Below are 16,661 nucleotides of genomic sequence, written 5' to 3'. Positions count from 1 at the left end.
AAAGTAATTTTGTATAAAAAAAGTATCAGATGTAAGTTAGGAAATGGTTTAAGAAGAGACTAGAGTAACTTAGCTTAATAAACACTGACCTGCAGAAACGTCAGTAAAAATAATAAGGAAAACTGTTATTGTAAAAACATAGGCAAGGACGCTAATGCCTGTAGTACATAAATATAAAAAAGCAAGGTGTTTTCCACGCTCTGTATCTTGACAAGTTTTGATACAGGTTATTAGCTGCTGATATTCTAACAAATCAAAGACAGCCAGATCGTTTCGTGTCTCTAACGCTTGCTACTTCATTGTATCGTTTAACATAGCGACGAACAAATCTTTGAATTATATTTAAATTTTTAAGCAAACCGCAAGTTTTAGTTGACGAGTAAACACAATGGTGCAGAGTAAATATGTATAGCTCCTCCATCAGAGGACTTAGACATAGATAAGCGTCTACACCATCGTAGAAAGATAAAAAAAGTAATTTATTTTTAGCGCCATAACTTTATCAAAATATTTAAAAATGGAATGCATGTAAATAAATTACAATTAATTATTAAATAATTTTTTTTTATCAATATATAAGGACCGATAATGTAGACGTAATTTTGTATTAAATAATAAAGTAGTTTCTCGTTTAATTGGAAATTCTGTCAAACAACAGAGCTTTGTGCTCTAAACAGGATATCCGGTTAAAGTTGATTCGAAGTGCTGCGACAGTCAGCGGATGAAAACAATTATATGAAAGAGAAGTAACTTAATTACTTATCTTTTATCTAGTAAATGATAGTATAATTATGAGTACATTGTATAGATACAAGATGATATTTATAGGTGATCAAAAGGCCTTATTTCGTAAATTAACATAAAAAACTTTGTTCAAATTTTGGAGCCAACGAGATCTTAATCATGTTACAGTGTACTTTTTAGCCTTTCGCGCATGCATCCAAAGCAAGGTCGTCTCATCTTGTTAGTAGACGTCCTAGGCTTTTATAGGGGGTCTGTGGTTTTCATACCAGAAACTAAAGATGCCTACGGCTATCTGTTCACCACTGTGGACTTTGTAACTTCAAATTACCATTCGGCCAGGCTGGGTTACTTCTGTTGGGCTTTTTTTAGCTTTATCTAATATTAAAACTTTGAAAACCGCAATGTAATATCAAATAAAAATAGATACATAAAAATAAACAGTAATATCGGGACCTATTTTAATGACAAAATAAGTAGTTTATAGTAAACTAGAAACAATAACCTTTTATATAAGAGTAGTCAATGACACAATAAGTCGATGCAGACAGAGTGACCGATTATCGTGGCGATTTTAAAGGAAAGCCTATACCTTACAATAGGCGTCTATGAAAAGGAGAAGCTAGAAAAAGAATTTTAATTTTGCAGAATTTTAAAAAAACATCATCTTTAGGATTTTACTGTGGCGTTATATACTTTTATTCGTGCGAAAGTAACTAATTTTGTACCAAACAATCGTCATTTACAGGGAATGTTACTTTTTCTATTCCACTATCAAATTCAAATTCATAATATCTTCTTTTAAGAGGACATTTACACGCACTTTTGCATTGTCAATTATTTAAATAAAATATAAGCTACCATCAGTTTGGATTCTTGATCTGTCGAGAAGAACAGGCCAGAAACTTAACAGTCTATCAAACAATGTTAAGCAAATGTATACTATATATATGTACATTATAATATCAACCATATCAATGAGTCAAAGAGTCAAGCTACACATTTAGATTAACTTAAAATCTTTAATGATTTGATTTAGTTTAGATTTAAAACTAAAAGAAGGAAGGTTTAAGATGTCATGAGGAGCTTTATTGTATATACCTACACTAATGTGGAATTTTTAAATTTTTGTATCTAAAATTTAAGACTCACAAAGTTATTTATGTTTTTTGTATTTACTATTAAAAGAACACAGTATCTGAAGCACATCTCGGGTTAAAAAGTTTATGACAATGCTGATGTAACTGAAATAACGTCATGTGATTCATTTTATCTCATATGATATTTGTACGAATATGTAAATCATTGAATCATTTTAAAAACAATATATATTGTTTATTATTAATTCCTCATGCATTCAGTAAAATCTTTTGTTCGGAATGACAAGTGTTGTGCTCTAGACGACCGTGTTCACAAGTACTTAATACCCAGCGAATTAAAACAAAAGTAGGTTATGAGTACCCAAATAATTGCTACATTGAAAACAAAAAAAAAGCAAAACAATAGCGTTTTGTTCTCCGATTACACAATGTGTATAGCTTTAGTACATTTTATTACTTTCCACTCGGTTTCCTTCGCTTACTAGTATGTGTATAGGGCACACATTGCTACTTTTTTAATTATTTTAAAAAAGCTTATGTAGATAATTTATTCTGCCTTACACTGGAATTTAATATTTTTGTCTTCTACGTTTGACTTTCGTTCAGGATGAAAACATGATTTATAAATTACCTATTTAGTACAGAAAATGTATTAATTATGTTGGCTGTTTCGAAACTAAAACGATATTTATAAAATTAAAGTGATTTTTTTTTGAATAAAATACAAATTCTTGAAACTAAAAAATATTGCCGTGTCATGTCAGAAATGCACATATTTTGTTGGTTCTTTTTTTCAGCCAAGGGACGTCTACTGCAAGGAATGGTCCTCCTCCAAACATTCCCACGTCGATCAGTCCTGCGCTGCCCCGCATCCAATGACTTCCGGCGACCATAACAATGTTTTCGGTTCACCTAATGGGGGACTTTTTCGCGTCGCGTCCACCGCCTCGTGGTAGCCACTCGAGAACGTTTTCGCTCCATCAACCATAGGTTGCACGAGGGGGGAAGGTTGCAGGCCGCTGATATGATGATGATTTCGAAGTAAGCATTAGCGGACCTGTTTTCTTGATCTTATGTTGTTTTTCTCTGTTTTCCCTAGAACTATGTGTTTTTGGACTAATTTCTATTTAATCTATGAATTCGCGTGTTCTTGCATTGTTTTTTGTTTAATCTGTGACTCGGTATGTTTCTCGGACAACTACTCAACCACCTACAAAAGAAATGACGCCCTTTTTTGAAATAAAAGTACCACGATGAAAAAAACGGCGGTTACACCGTAATGGCAGCTGTTTTTTTCGATTCACAAAATTTACATACATATAAAATAAAATTAATTAGCAGAGATATCTTAGAGATATATTAGTAGAATATACAGAGGAAGGCAATTTTTTTCGTTCTATTTCCTGCGACCTTGTCGTCGGTCTACCTTGTAGGGTCCACGTACTTATTGTCTACTTGATGTGAATACAACTTGCGCATTATTTTTTCTTTTAAAGTTCTTAAGATAAATTTAAATAATATTAGTATTATGTACATACATCACAATGAGCTACATTTCTATTTGGTGTAATATTTTTCTCACAGAGGCCATCAAACCATAAAAAGTGTAAATGATTTTGTGTTTTGAGTTTGTTATGTGAAACATTCATTATATGATCGTGCAAATTAGCGATTCTGTTATACGGTTGTACACGGGAATATAAGAACGTGGTACACTTATATTTATTGATCAAAGTAAAAGTAAACAATCCGAAATACTGGAATAAATAATAGTTATTTTTTGTTCACTTCTCCAATCTCACATGACTGTGATGGTTTAGAAAAACAAAAAAAACAAACGTTCTTATATGAAACACAGCCATATTCAAAGAATGTTTCATTCTGTTCACAATAATGCAAATGTAACGTGAGTTGTATGTAAAAGCACTACTTGGGAGGTGTCTGCCGCGCCTTGACCGGTCGACTGCGCCGCGATTTTAAAAACCCTCCAGTTAGCGAGAGTGCCACGAGGATGCCTCTAATTGGAGGGCGCTTAGTTCACGAGCCCTCCACTCATTCTTATAAAGCAGCTGCGGCTGCGATTTCATGAAGGTTTCTTCACACTAAAGCAGTTATCATTTGCAATTATAGAACTGTTTAGCAAAAGATTAGAATTATATCAACTAATACATTCCGCGTGATTATAACAAGATGATATAGATCAATTCAAAGATTTTCACAAAGATACAGCCGAAACCTCTGTACTACGCCTAGAGAAAATGTAATAAGGTAGATGTCGAGAGAAAGAGATTGAGCATCACCGTTGCGAGCGATGATAGTAAACTAACGGAACAGAGCGGCCAATGCTCCTCCCCTTGTCTCGCGGCTAGCATACTTAAGAAGCGGAGCTGTGGTTTCGGTAGCATTAATGTTTTCCTGCAACCAAACATACATCTGTTTATATTACACTGTTCCCATTCCAACAATATTTTTTTCCTTAAAGATGTCACACGCAGTGTTAAGCATGCTTTCAAAACCCTTGTCTCTATCCCATAGTATTGGACAAAAGGATAAAATGTTTTTGGTAATTTCTGATTATTTTTAAATTTTGAAGATATGTAACTTTAATTTTACTAAGTCAATTTGGCATTTTTTTGGAATACTTTTGAAAGTTTTAACTTACGGCTTCCATATGATACGACTATTATATAGATTGCAGAACAAAAAATTGATAAATAAAATTTGTATATTCGTGCGTTCGCCCTCATCACTGTAATGTGTGAACACCTTATTATTGCAATTCTGCCCTCACTCTGTATTTTCCCAACAACATTACAAATCAATTCACGATCACAATAGTGGCATAGTTGTAAGAATGTTTAATTTTTTTATTTCGCATTTTTATAGTAGTAAACGAGTTAAAGTACAGAATTTTCTTTTATTATGATAATAAATCGCTAACTGTATGTATATGGCACTTTTATACAAAAACCCTTCACGCCATCTACGGTCATGGTAAGACTTGCCATAGTATTTTCTTCGTCGTTTCAGCCTATAGACGCCCGACGCGAGGCCATAGGCTTTTCTTAAGGATATCTACGGGAGGATCGCCTCGCTTGCAGGCGAGTTTACGGCCGCAGTGTAGTATTATGGTATGGAGGTCGCTGGTGCTTATTCTCTGGAAACTTGTTTGTGAGCAGTGGTAATCCTTTATAATTAATGCACAAAGTGTGAATATTACAAGATTGTATCGCAGGAATCGAACTCGCAACGTACGATTGTGAGTATCCGTCCTCTACCGCCGTTCTACAACTGTTCTTGCTAGCTTTGTAATTTACCTATACTAAAACCATTACAACTGAATTTTTGTCTGATTAAGTTTACTATTTATTGTTTACTATTTTTTAAACCGAATTTTGAAAGCACATTTTTAAGCATTACGTTATTTATTATTTCTGTATATGAGTTATGCATTTAACCCTTTTACATCTATAATCAGTCACTCTGTATAACAATCAATAACACGTTAAAGTATGTAAATATTACTAATATTATTAACAAAAATATAAAACTGTAACAATGAATCTTAAAAATATATCAAGTTGTATCAAGTTTTAGTTTAAAAAAAAGGTACAATCGCCTTATTTATCGAATATCATTAGAGTCTGAGAGAAATTTACCGAAGATATCATGAATTTATGGATCATCTGAGAGCACTCGAGACAAACTGCGATCATTTCCCGTACGAAATGTACAAAGACGTAACAAATTGAGCTTTTAACACCTTATTCAGCACCATTAGGGAATACTTTTGTGACCGAGGTTAGGTCTGCTTTGATTTATATAGGCCATCAGATCAGTGTTGCGTGAAGGATAAGAGCTGGAGATTCAAGCATAAAGCTCGATGTAGAGCGTGTATTCGTCTACATCAGGCGAGATATGTAAATTACACTCATGTATATCGTTTCAGTGAACCCGCTTGATAAAACCGTGTACTCTTTTTATTTGATATGATTTTTTGTGTTATTAATTCTACTCTTTGTACGTTAACGAATTTTAGCAGAAAGAAACGACAACGAAGTAAATAACTGTGATGTTGCATTTGAATTGCAGAGAAAAGATTAGGCAAAAAGGTTAGCAATAAGCAGAGCATAGATAAATTTATATGACGCTGTAAATACGTAGCAATTAAAGCAATTAAAATAAATAAACAAGTAATATAACGTAAGCTGTAATAAAATATTGGTGGATTAAAGTTATAAACATAAACGTACCTTTTTCATCACTTCTGTTTCCTTGACGTTTAACCTTAAAATCGATGTAATGTTACGAGAAATACATAGTGAAAATATTACGCTGCTAAAAACGAAAAAGAGACTGTTTGGGACCGCCACCTTTATTGTTTGACAATCCTACATAATACATATATATATGTATATATATTTATACATATGTATGTGTACATGTATATATATATACACGTAAAGGACTGGTAGGAAGTCGGCTCACTACCACTCACACTGTAGTTTCCTTGAAGGCTTACCAAGCGTTTGGATTCACCATTTCTGATCTGCCGGCTTCCTTATTTCTCGAAAATTACACCAGGTCTCTTTATTTATATCTACCGAGTCTGTGTCCTTCGTCGTCGCCCACGTCTACGAATTGTGAAAAAATACTACATGTATCTAATAACTAATAGTTTTTTACTTTTTAAACATTGTCCAACCAAGTCCAGTACTATAACAATTTGTTTATGCAGATGTCCCCTGATATGGGTTTTCAGGGACATTATTTAAATATGCATAGTTACGGGCCCGAGAACATTTATATTACATGGTTATTTGACAGTGACAGACAGACATAGAATCTTTGGCCGTTGGAAAAGGCTAGATGTCCTTTCGTACTTATAAAGATCTATAGCACAGGCCTATGTTCAGCGGTGGATGTCCAACGAATGAATGATGACGATGATAGAATTTGATTTAAGAATTTAACATCATTTAATTTGGTTAGTACATGCTTAATCATTTCAAGCCTATTCAATAGATTTTTAAATAAGATAGGTTGTACTGATATGTGAAAGCTTGTTATTAGTGACTGCACAGCAACCTGAACCCTGATTAAGTTTAAATATTTATTATTTATGTTTACACTTTCCAAAAATTAATAAAAGAAATTAAATACAATAAATAATTGAAAGACTCTTTATTTTATAAAAAAATGTTCATAAATAAATTAGGAATTAATAATTATTTGCAAGTAAATAGTATTAAGGACCATGTGTAAAATCTGACCTCAGTTATCGTAACATAAGCTCACGAACAAATATTGGATGGAAGCTGGAACAACACATTCCTCCGGTCGATCTTTATGCAAATTCAACCCTTAACTTTGTGCACTCAGTTCGGCTTAATCGCTCGAGTTTCCTTAAACTTGCGAGAAGTAAGTAACTTTGGAAATCGAAGGGTGAATAAATTTAAAAACCTCTTAACGGCGCACTTAGTGGGCGACTGAAACTTTATGTTTACGCCGGGGTCCGATTGGATTCCGTTTCGCTTTTAATATCAGTGTGAAAGCCCAATTCTCAAGTTTTAAAGTTTTATAAACACAATTTATTATCCTCAAATCAGATCCTTACGAAAACCGTAAGTATATTATTGGACAATGGGTGTCAAACACGTCACACAAACCAGTCAAATATTAACAACACTAAATTTCAATTGATGCAAAGATCCATCCCTCAAATGTTAATCATTATATTAAAAATGAGTTTAAAATACACTTGATTTTATATATATCTCAAACTAACGGCATCATTATATAATACCGGGAATCATAATTTCTCGACATTTAATATTTTTACCGCGCGGATGCCAGGTTTATCGTAGTGTATGAAGAGAGGCCAGATTCAGCGCACCGGGCTGACGACTAGCGCTGCAACTTTATGGAGGCTTCCTCGCACGCTCATTTTCACCGAAAATGCTCCCTCTGCCTAAAAAAATTATACCCAATACGAAAAGTTGTACATAATATCTCATATACGAGGGTCAAACTGAAAGTTCTTAGAAAATCAAAAACTAAGCATTCTAGCAAGTTATTAGTTTTATTATAACTTTTCAAAATAGCGTCCATTTACATCAATACATCGCTGCATTCGATGGAACCATTGAGAAAAGCACCTTGCCCACTCGGCCTTAGGGGTCTCTTCGACGGCGTTTTGAATCGCAGCCACTGCTTCTTCGGCGTCCATAAAATGTTTTCCTCGAAGTTTTTCTTTTATTTTCGGGAATAAATAAAAATCGCAGGGTGCGAGGTCGGGGCTATACGGCGGGTGACCCAGTAATTCCACGTCTGAGGTCGCCAAATAGTCGATCGTTTGCCTGGCGGTGTGCGACGAGGCATTGTCGTGATGAAGGAGGATCCTGCTGCGAGGTCGTTTCTCTCGAACTTTTTCCAAGACAAGTGGCAAACAGTTGTTAGTGTACCACTCTGCATTAACCGTTTTCTGATCCTCTAAGACAACTGTCGCGTAATGACCTGTCTTTCCGAGGCCACCATCTTTTTTCCAACACTTCGACCTCTCTTCACTTTAGTTGGCAACTCTTCGGAAGGAAACACCCACTGAGCAGACTGTCTTTTGGTTTCCGGATCATAACAGTAAATCCAGCTTTCGTCACCCGTTAGTATGTCGAACACAGCATTTAAGTCACCTCCGTTAAATTTTTGGATCATTTCTCGGCACCAATCAACACGGCGGAGTTTTTGAGCCTCGGTCAAATTATGCGGTATCCAGCGGGCACAAAGCTTCCTGACCGCTAAATGTTCATGGAGAAATTTGTGCACTTGACTCATACCTATGCCTAGACTTGTCCGAATCTGCTGATAGGTCACTCTTTTGTCAGTCTCTATCATACGCCGCACAACACTGATATTGTCTTCAGTCGTCGCTGTAGAAGGCCGTCCCTCACGCAAATCATCGGTGAGATTAGTTCGACCACGTTTGAATTCATTAAACCAGTTGTAAACTGTGGCACGAGATGGGGCTTCATCGTGAAAAGCCAATCGAAGTCTATCATAACTTTCTTGTTGACTTATATGACATCGAAAGTCATAAAAAATCATTGCACGAAAATTTTCTCGGCTTAAATTCATTCTGACGTGCACAGACAATTTTCAATTTGCCGCCAAATCGTAAAACAAATGACAAATGAATGAAATGTATACTCAATATTATTGGTAAAGAGTTCTATTTTCAAAATTTAAACTTATTTTTTTAATATAATGCTTTTAAGTTGCCAGTTCTAAAAACTTTCAGTTTGGCCCTCGTATGTAATATACGTACATAGTTAATCTCCATCTCCTATCCTTACTGCTTACATACATTCAATGTTGATAGCACTTCGCATACGTAGATATAACCTGCCGTGATTTAGAAAATTAAGGAATAATATCGTTAATATATTTTTTCAATTTTACTATTTAAATCAATAAACCCATATCTTAATTCACTCTTGATAATTTTGAAAATAATATTCACGTTTAAAAACAACTGTTTTTAAAAAACAAAGATATACGTTAAACATCCTATTTAATTTTCGCAAGATGGCGGAGTACAGATAAAAAATCTGTTCATAAATCATAGTCAATATTATTTTAAAAATGTTAACCTTATTAAAAGTTCCGTACATTTTAAATACGTTCTATAGAAGTCCGCAGTGTAATTCCATCAGTGTTTCCATTTGCGTATTAAAAAAAATAATCAAGCGGATTGTTATAAGACAGGACGTGTATTATCAATGATCGAAAACGCGGCTCAGTGGACTCAACACGACAACGCACTTTACCGCTCCCCCAGCGCTGATTGTCATGAGCATTTTCACCCTGGTATCAGGAGATTCAATGATACACTTGTTCGAGTTACTCCCACCCACGCGTCGGCACGACTCGAACAAATTCCAGATAAACAAAAACAATAGATACTCTTTTAAGCGCCCGGGACCGACTGGAGCTTTTGATAAATTTGACTTTGTTTGATTCATATTCTGGTGATTGCACTGTATACTGTTTTCGTTTACATAATTTAAAACAAAATATTTTGAGACACGAATTGCGACGTATATAAAATTTAATATGATATAGTATGGTATATATTACATTTGGTAACTTGAGTTGGGTAATGAAGAGGCAGTGGATAGGCTCACTTAGAGCAGATAGCCGCTGGAGCCTTAAGGTTTTTAGAGGAGATCAAAGACGAGCAAGCGAAACGTGGGATGTCCAATCACAAGGTGCCCACCTTACGATCTTATTCAGGTCGTCGGAAGATACTGAATGTAACCCTTTTTATTAAAAGTAAATGGAACAACATATGTTCAGCGGTAGATATCTCCCAACTGAAATTATAATACGGACTAATACTTGTTGACTAATTATATATTTGAATTCCCGGTCCTATTTAGAAATAAGCCGGTACATTCCAACAAATAGACAGACATGAGTGATGAAATAATTTATATGCAGTAGCACTTACATAATTTTATGTGATTTATTGTAATCTTAACAATACCTATCTTTTCATTCATATATTTAATATGACTGTACTAGCATAACTAACATGATTAGCAACTAGACATCATTTAAGAATTGTTTCTACTTTACCTAAGCGACTTAGAACGGCTGACGGCTTCCCAATCAGATTAACTAAAACCGGTTCAAGCTGAAGTTTCGGAAGAAGCCCTCTATTGCAAGCCCAATTGTGTTATTGTGAATATGATAAATCAATGTTGAATAACTTTTAGCGTTCTGCCACTCTGACCCGGTGAAGCAGACAAATGCCAATGGGCAAACGAAAATTTTCCATTATAAAAAATAAGTTAAAAAAAATATCGCGTACATCTATATTTACTAGATATAATTTATTCAGCGTTGTAATAAGTCTTAATAAATTAAAAAGAAAAAAAGATGAAATAAACACAGTATTTAAATAATAGAATGACGGGATTGAAATCCTTGACGTCGTACAATATAAGTCCCGGCATGTTAACGGCTCAGTGCGTCACGGGAAGGATCCCCACGAGTCGAGACAAAAGCAGGAGACAGCCGACTGGCGGCACGTCTAAGCGTGACGTGTGTGCATTTCCGCGGAACGGGCTCTGATTGCAACGATTTCGGAACGATATAAGCCTTTTAGTTTTATTTTATTTGAATCGAATGATCTCATTGCTTTTATTTTTCTACATAGCGTCTAGTCGTGAAGTTCAAAATCTCCTAGTATGTATTTTTTTAAAGATTTTAAGAACACTTCAAATAAAAATGATTCTAAACTGTAATTTTTATATATATCAAATAAATTAAAATAGATAATTTATGTATATACTAGAAAGTTTTTATTAGTATAAATATGGAATGACATCGTTCCTTAATTTTTCTTAATAGCTTTAAATCTTCGTAATCATTTGATTTACAGAAAGTAAAACAGTATTATTTATTTAAGATATCTGGTTTAATTATTAGTATGTAAATTTATTCAATTATGATTATGTATATTGGATTTCCTTCTCTTTTGATCACTCGATGACCGCCCGCTCTAGAAGCGAAGCTGCGTAGACTTTGGTATAATCCTAAATTGCATCGTACAAGAACGAATTAGTTTCAATCGGAGAAATACAGTACACTCTTACCAGTAGTTCCTTATCAAGATTATCTTTAATAGAGACATCCGTTGACTAAACTAACCTATTGATGCTATTCTCTGCCCTTTCTTGTTTGTGAAATTTAATACAATCCATTCCTAGCTGACCACTCTGGAAAAAAAATATAAGACTTATTTTTGTAAGTTACTGTTGTTTATTTTTATGAGTGGCCCAAAAATTCATAAAAATTGAAATCTTACTTCTCAAACACGTAGTACGAATGAGTTCTTGGCACCGATGCCACTGGAATTTACTGGCTATAATCGTACCACATGGTTTCATCAAGAAGGAGTCCCTTGTCACACATCCAAAAAATGCCGGTCGTTGATCAAAGAAATGTCACTGGAAAAGCTAACTTCTAGTAGGGGTGACATCCCATGAGCCCAGTGTATCACATCCAAAAGCCCAGATTATCCCTAGCATACTTCAATTTATAGGGTTTTTTAAAGAGGCTTTCATACACGAAACACGCTACTTCAACTAGAAGAAAAAATCAGCTAAGGGATGTCGGCGATGTCGCGGTCTCTGTGCCTTCTAGTATTTGAAAAAGAAGGAGAGTACAAAAATCGAAATATTACATCGTCTATATTATTTATTTGAAAAAAAATTCAACAAAATATTTATCATATAAATAAACTAATTTCAAATTACATTTAATTATTATGTTATTTATAAGAGTTTTTCAAATCTTAACTAATTTTTAACCCGTCCTATAGTGTATAATATTGTGACTGACCTATTAATTCTGACAATAGCTATTTCATAACAGAATATTAACCGTATTTCATATGACATAAAATATTCAAGTTCGACCTGAATTTCGTCACCTCGGAAATGAAAATTCTATTCTGCGAAATTGACAATTTGATTATGGAAATATTCTAGAGGACACAAAATGTGTGAAGCGTACGAGAACGTATCGTGGTCTAACAGACTGGCAATAAATACATATTTTTTAATAGTTCTTAATGCTTATACTATATATATATACATATATATATATATATATATATATATATATATATATATATATATATTTGTCTCCAGATACGATTACATATAAAAATTAAATATTTAAATAAAAGCAGAAAATAGTAGATCTACAAATAAAATTATGTATGTACACTTTACGGCGTACATAAAGTACATAACATCCAATGACGAACGAAAAAAAACCACAAATATTTGTCTCGGGCTGAGATCAAACCTTTAGACATATGGCCGTCCTTATACGAGTGTCAAAATATGTAAAATAATAATTAAAAACTTCAATCTGTATTTTTCTCTTAAATACAGTTCTTTATAGATAACATATGTTACTTTAAAGTGAATAGAGAATTTAGACGTGCAATCGCATGTCGCTGGTTTTATTTCCGAAACACAATGTTATATAATTCACATTTTGTGTATGTAATATATATATATATATAAATAGAAATATATAAATGTATGTATATATATATATATATATATATATATATATATAGATACTTATTATCTATGAAGTCTTGATAATTTGTCTACATCATATATCTGCTTAAAATAAAAATGTTAAATATATAAAAATATTTGTTAAAAACCTTAGCACAAAAAAAGTTAATTACCGAAAATTTTAAAACAGATAGCGCGTACCGTAAACGATCACTTAAAATCGCTTGCCAAATAATGATATCGTTTAATTCACGACCATAAATCGATGAGATACTCATCATTAATAATTTCCGTGCCAAGTGGCGGGGACCACTTTAACTTTTCATTTTCCTGGCCAAAAAGTACAGTCATCAACAAATTTGTTCATTGAATACGAAATTAATTACAGTATTATAAGTCGTAGTCGTTATCGGAAACCTTAGTATCGGATCGACCGCTCGCATTCAATGAGTAGTCGCGAAACTTCTCGATATTAGCATTAAACATCAAAACTCGCATTAAAGTGTCCAAAATCACCGAGCCTCCCTCTAAAATATTCCGCCTCGGCCCTGTCTATTTCGTGTTCGTTCAGGCGCGAGGACAGACGGCTTGTAGTACAAGTGAAAGGTTACTTCATAAATTATCTTGTTTTTTTTTCATAATTCATTCATATTTTAATTGAGACGCAAATATTTCTTTAATTTTACTTAATTTAATATTATTATATAAAAATCATGAAGAAACGAAGTGAATGAACATAAGAATATATATAATTGTTATCTGTACGTTTTCTTCAATGCCAATTTTAAAAGCAGAATGCTACTTATAATTAAAACTTGAAAGACGAAAAGAGAAGAAGAGAGCTCAATATTACCAGTGCTAACAATTCTATACAGTGCATCTTAGTTTTAAAGATATCAATTTACAATTCCACTAAGTGGACCGACGTTATAGTCAAGATCGCGGTAAATCGCTGGAAATAGATTGCGCAAGACCAGTTATCGTGGCGATTTTTAAGAAGCCTTTGTCTTGCAGTGAACATCTACAGCCAGAATTAATGAACATGAATACACTATTCAATTACTATTACATGATTTGTACGTTGTTTTTCTTTTCACTCTCTCCCGTCTGTCACTTGGACCTTCGTTTAACGTAGTATATATAATTTCCATGGCCCCGTTGTAATACTTGAACAATAAAATAATTATAATTTATGGCTAGTGTTTTATGGCGGGGAAAGGAAAGCGATCCGTGTTCCACAGTAAAGACGTGTTCGACAAATTTTCGCCGTCAAAATAACGACATTGTCTACTACAGTCACGATAAAAATTAAGAGATTTTTATTCTTAACCCACCATTTAAATCAAATTTAAGACTTCTTTTTTAACTTATGCATATTAATTGTAATTAATGAGCTATTTATGTATATTTATTTAAATATATATTTTCTGGCAGTTTAGACTTCGTAGTATCAAAAATTACTGGCCTGTAATTTAGTTTGTAAATAATGAAAAACCATTATTTACACAAATTGGTTTTCTATTTCGCAAACGTAATTTATTTTCCATGTTCTTTTACGAAAAGAGTTTTGTAAAAATACCAATAGATTTCACTATAAATTTTTATGATCTTCAACAGGCTAAAATAATTATATTAATATATTTGAATCTATGCTCATAGTCAAATATTTTAGTTCTCGAAGCATACGATAGAATAATAAATTGGAAAAGGCAAAATGTTTTTATTTCATTTTAAAATAAATATTCGATGTTACACGAGGTAAACTTTTATCTTTTCTTTTAATATATTCTGGGTTTTCAGAGGGTTAACATCAAATGCATAAAAATTTATTTTCGCTCATCTGAATTTCATCTCCTGTGACAGACAGGGCTCATACATAATAAATGGCACTTTAGTCTTAGTCGCTTAACATTTGGCGTATTTGTTTATTTTTTTAAATAAAAAAAACATAACTCCTCTAATAATAAAACTGAAATATCCACGTGAAACTGAAACTGTCTTTATGTGTAACATGTTTAAACACTTGTTCTTATATACTCTTAAATTAAATCGTATATTTGTATTTATGTAAAGAATGAATGGTTATAGATGTAAGAGCTTTAAAGAGGTGAATCTATAACACAGTAGTCGGCAAAAAGTTTTTTTCGTATCATCCTGTACAAAGTGAACCCTCTGAAACTCTGTTGGAATGTGAGACGTCAAATAACTTCTGGCATTACAAAGTCTGCAGGGATAGATAGTAAACAATCATTAATTTTAATTTGTAGTAATTCGAATTTTGAAAACGCTTTTTTACTTTATTATCATTACATATTTTTTTTAATTCTGAAAATCATTGATTTTTTAATAGGCTGTACTATACAATAATTGAGAGCCAAAAAGATATCAATTCACTCCCTCTTAGGCTTCTACGCCTATAAACAATCTATATGTATACCATCGCGATAATGTAAGTATAAAATGCTCTATAACTTTATGTTGTCTGATTATTAATTAAATATTGATTATTTTTAGAACTGGCGCAGGCAGCCTCCCGTTAGGTGGACTGATGGCGTATTTAAGGTCGCTGGACGCGAGCAGCGCCTTGCAGTTGTCGACTGTATTTATTATCTTTTGTGATGTGGAAACACGTTTATTTAATTATTAAAACAATTTGTGCGCGGAAAATGAATAATTCGCCTACGCGCGGTTGCGCATCGAACCATGGCTCAAATCCGACTCTCCGAACTCCAACGGCCGCGAGCGCACGTGCTGCGCGTCTTGGCTACCTGCCAAGAGCAAGCAAGAGCGCGTATCGTGCACGCCGTGCGAGTGAGCGAGACGAGTGGGCGAGACAAACAAAAGGTTAAGCGTTGTGACGACGTCCGCGGGAACTTTCACATCTGGCGGCTTTTTTATATAGCAATATTATTACATACTCCCCCTTTTGACCAGGACCAGTGACCTCACAACTGGTCAAACCGACACAAGCTTTCGCGGTCGGCCGCGAGGACGTTTTAGAGCCACAGGCTCAGGAATCTTTGTGCATTCACCCTCTCGCGAATGATAGCGTCTTAAGTCAGAGACATGATACTTCCCAATGGTAATGTCGGACTTATCAGGAAACGCTAACAGGTACGTAGTTGGGCTAACTTTCTTCTGAACGACGTAAGGCCTGTCTCGTTTAGGTACGAACTTAGCGCTGACTCCTTTTGCAGAGTTGCTGAGAACGTGCGTTTTCATCAATACGAGGTCGCCGACGTCGAGACTGTCACTTTTACGAATTTTACCTTTAACAGCTTTGCGGAGGTCTTGTTGGTGTTCAATACTTTCTTTGCTGGACTGGAGAGTATCTGCGAGTCTTAGCAGATAAGGTGTGATTTGCGGCACGTAGTTCTCCGCTTCGACAACTGCACGCAAGTCCGTCTGAGCTGCAATTGGTGAGCGAAGTTCGCGAGCAAAAGTCAGGTATGCAGGAGTCTGTTGGGTTGTTTTTGTCAACGATGTGTTTAAAGCGAAACGAATAAATGGCAGAGCTTCAGGCCATTTTTGATGGTGATTTTCCACGAGGATAGCCATTTGCACCTTAAGGTCCCTGTTCTTCCTCTCCACAGGATTCGCTTCTGGATGATACAGGGGCACCAGATTCTGCTTAACACCCAAAACAAACATAGCTTTCTGCATAACATCGGCGACGAATTGGACACCATTGTCAGAAATTAATCGCCTAGGAACACCAAAA

Source organism: Battus philenor, unplaced genomic scaffold (assembly GCF_028537555.1).
Source record: "Battus philenor isolate CCGP_79_NKW_IND1 unplaced genomic scaffold, ilBatPhil1.0.hap1 SCAF_7, whole genome shotgun sequence".
NCBI classification, from domain to species: domain Eukaryota; kingdom Metazoa; phylum Arthropoda; class Insecta; order Lepidoptera; family Papilionidae; genus Battus; species Battus philenor.
This window is presented reverse-complemented; position numbering follows the sequence as displayed.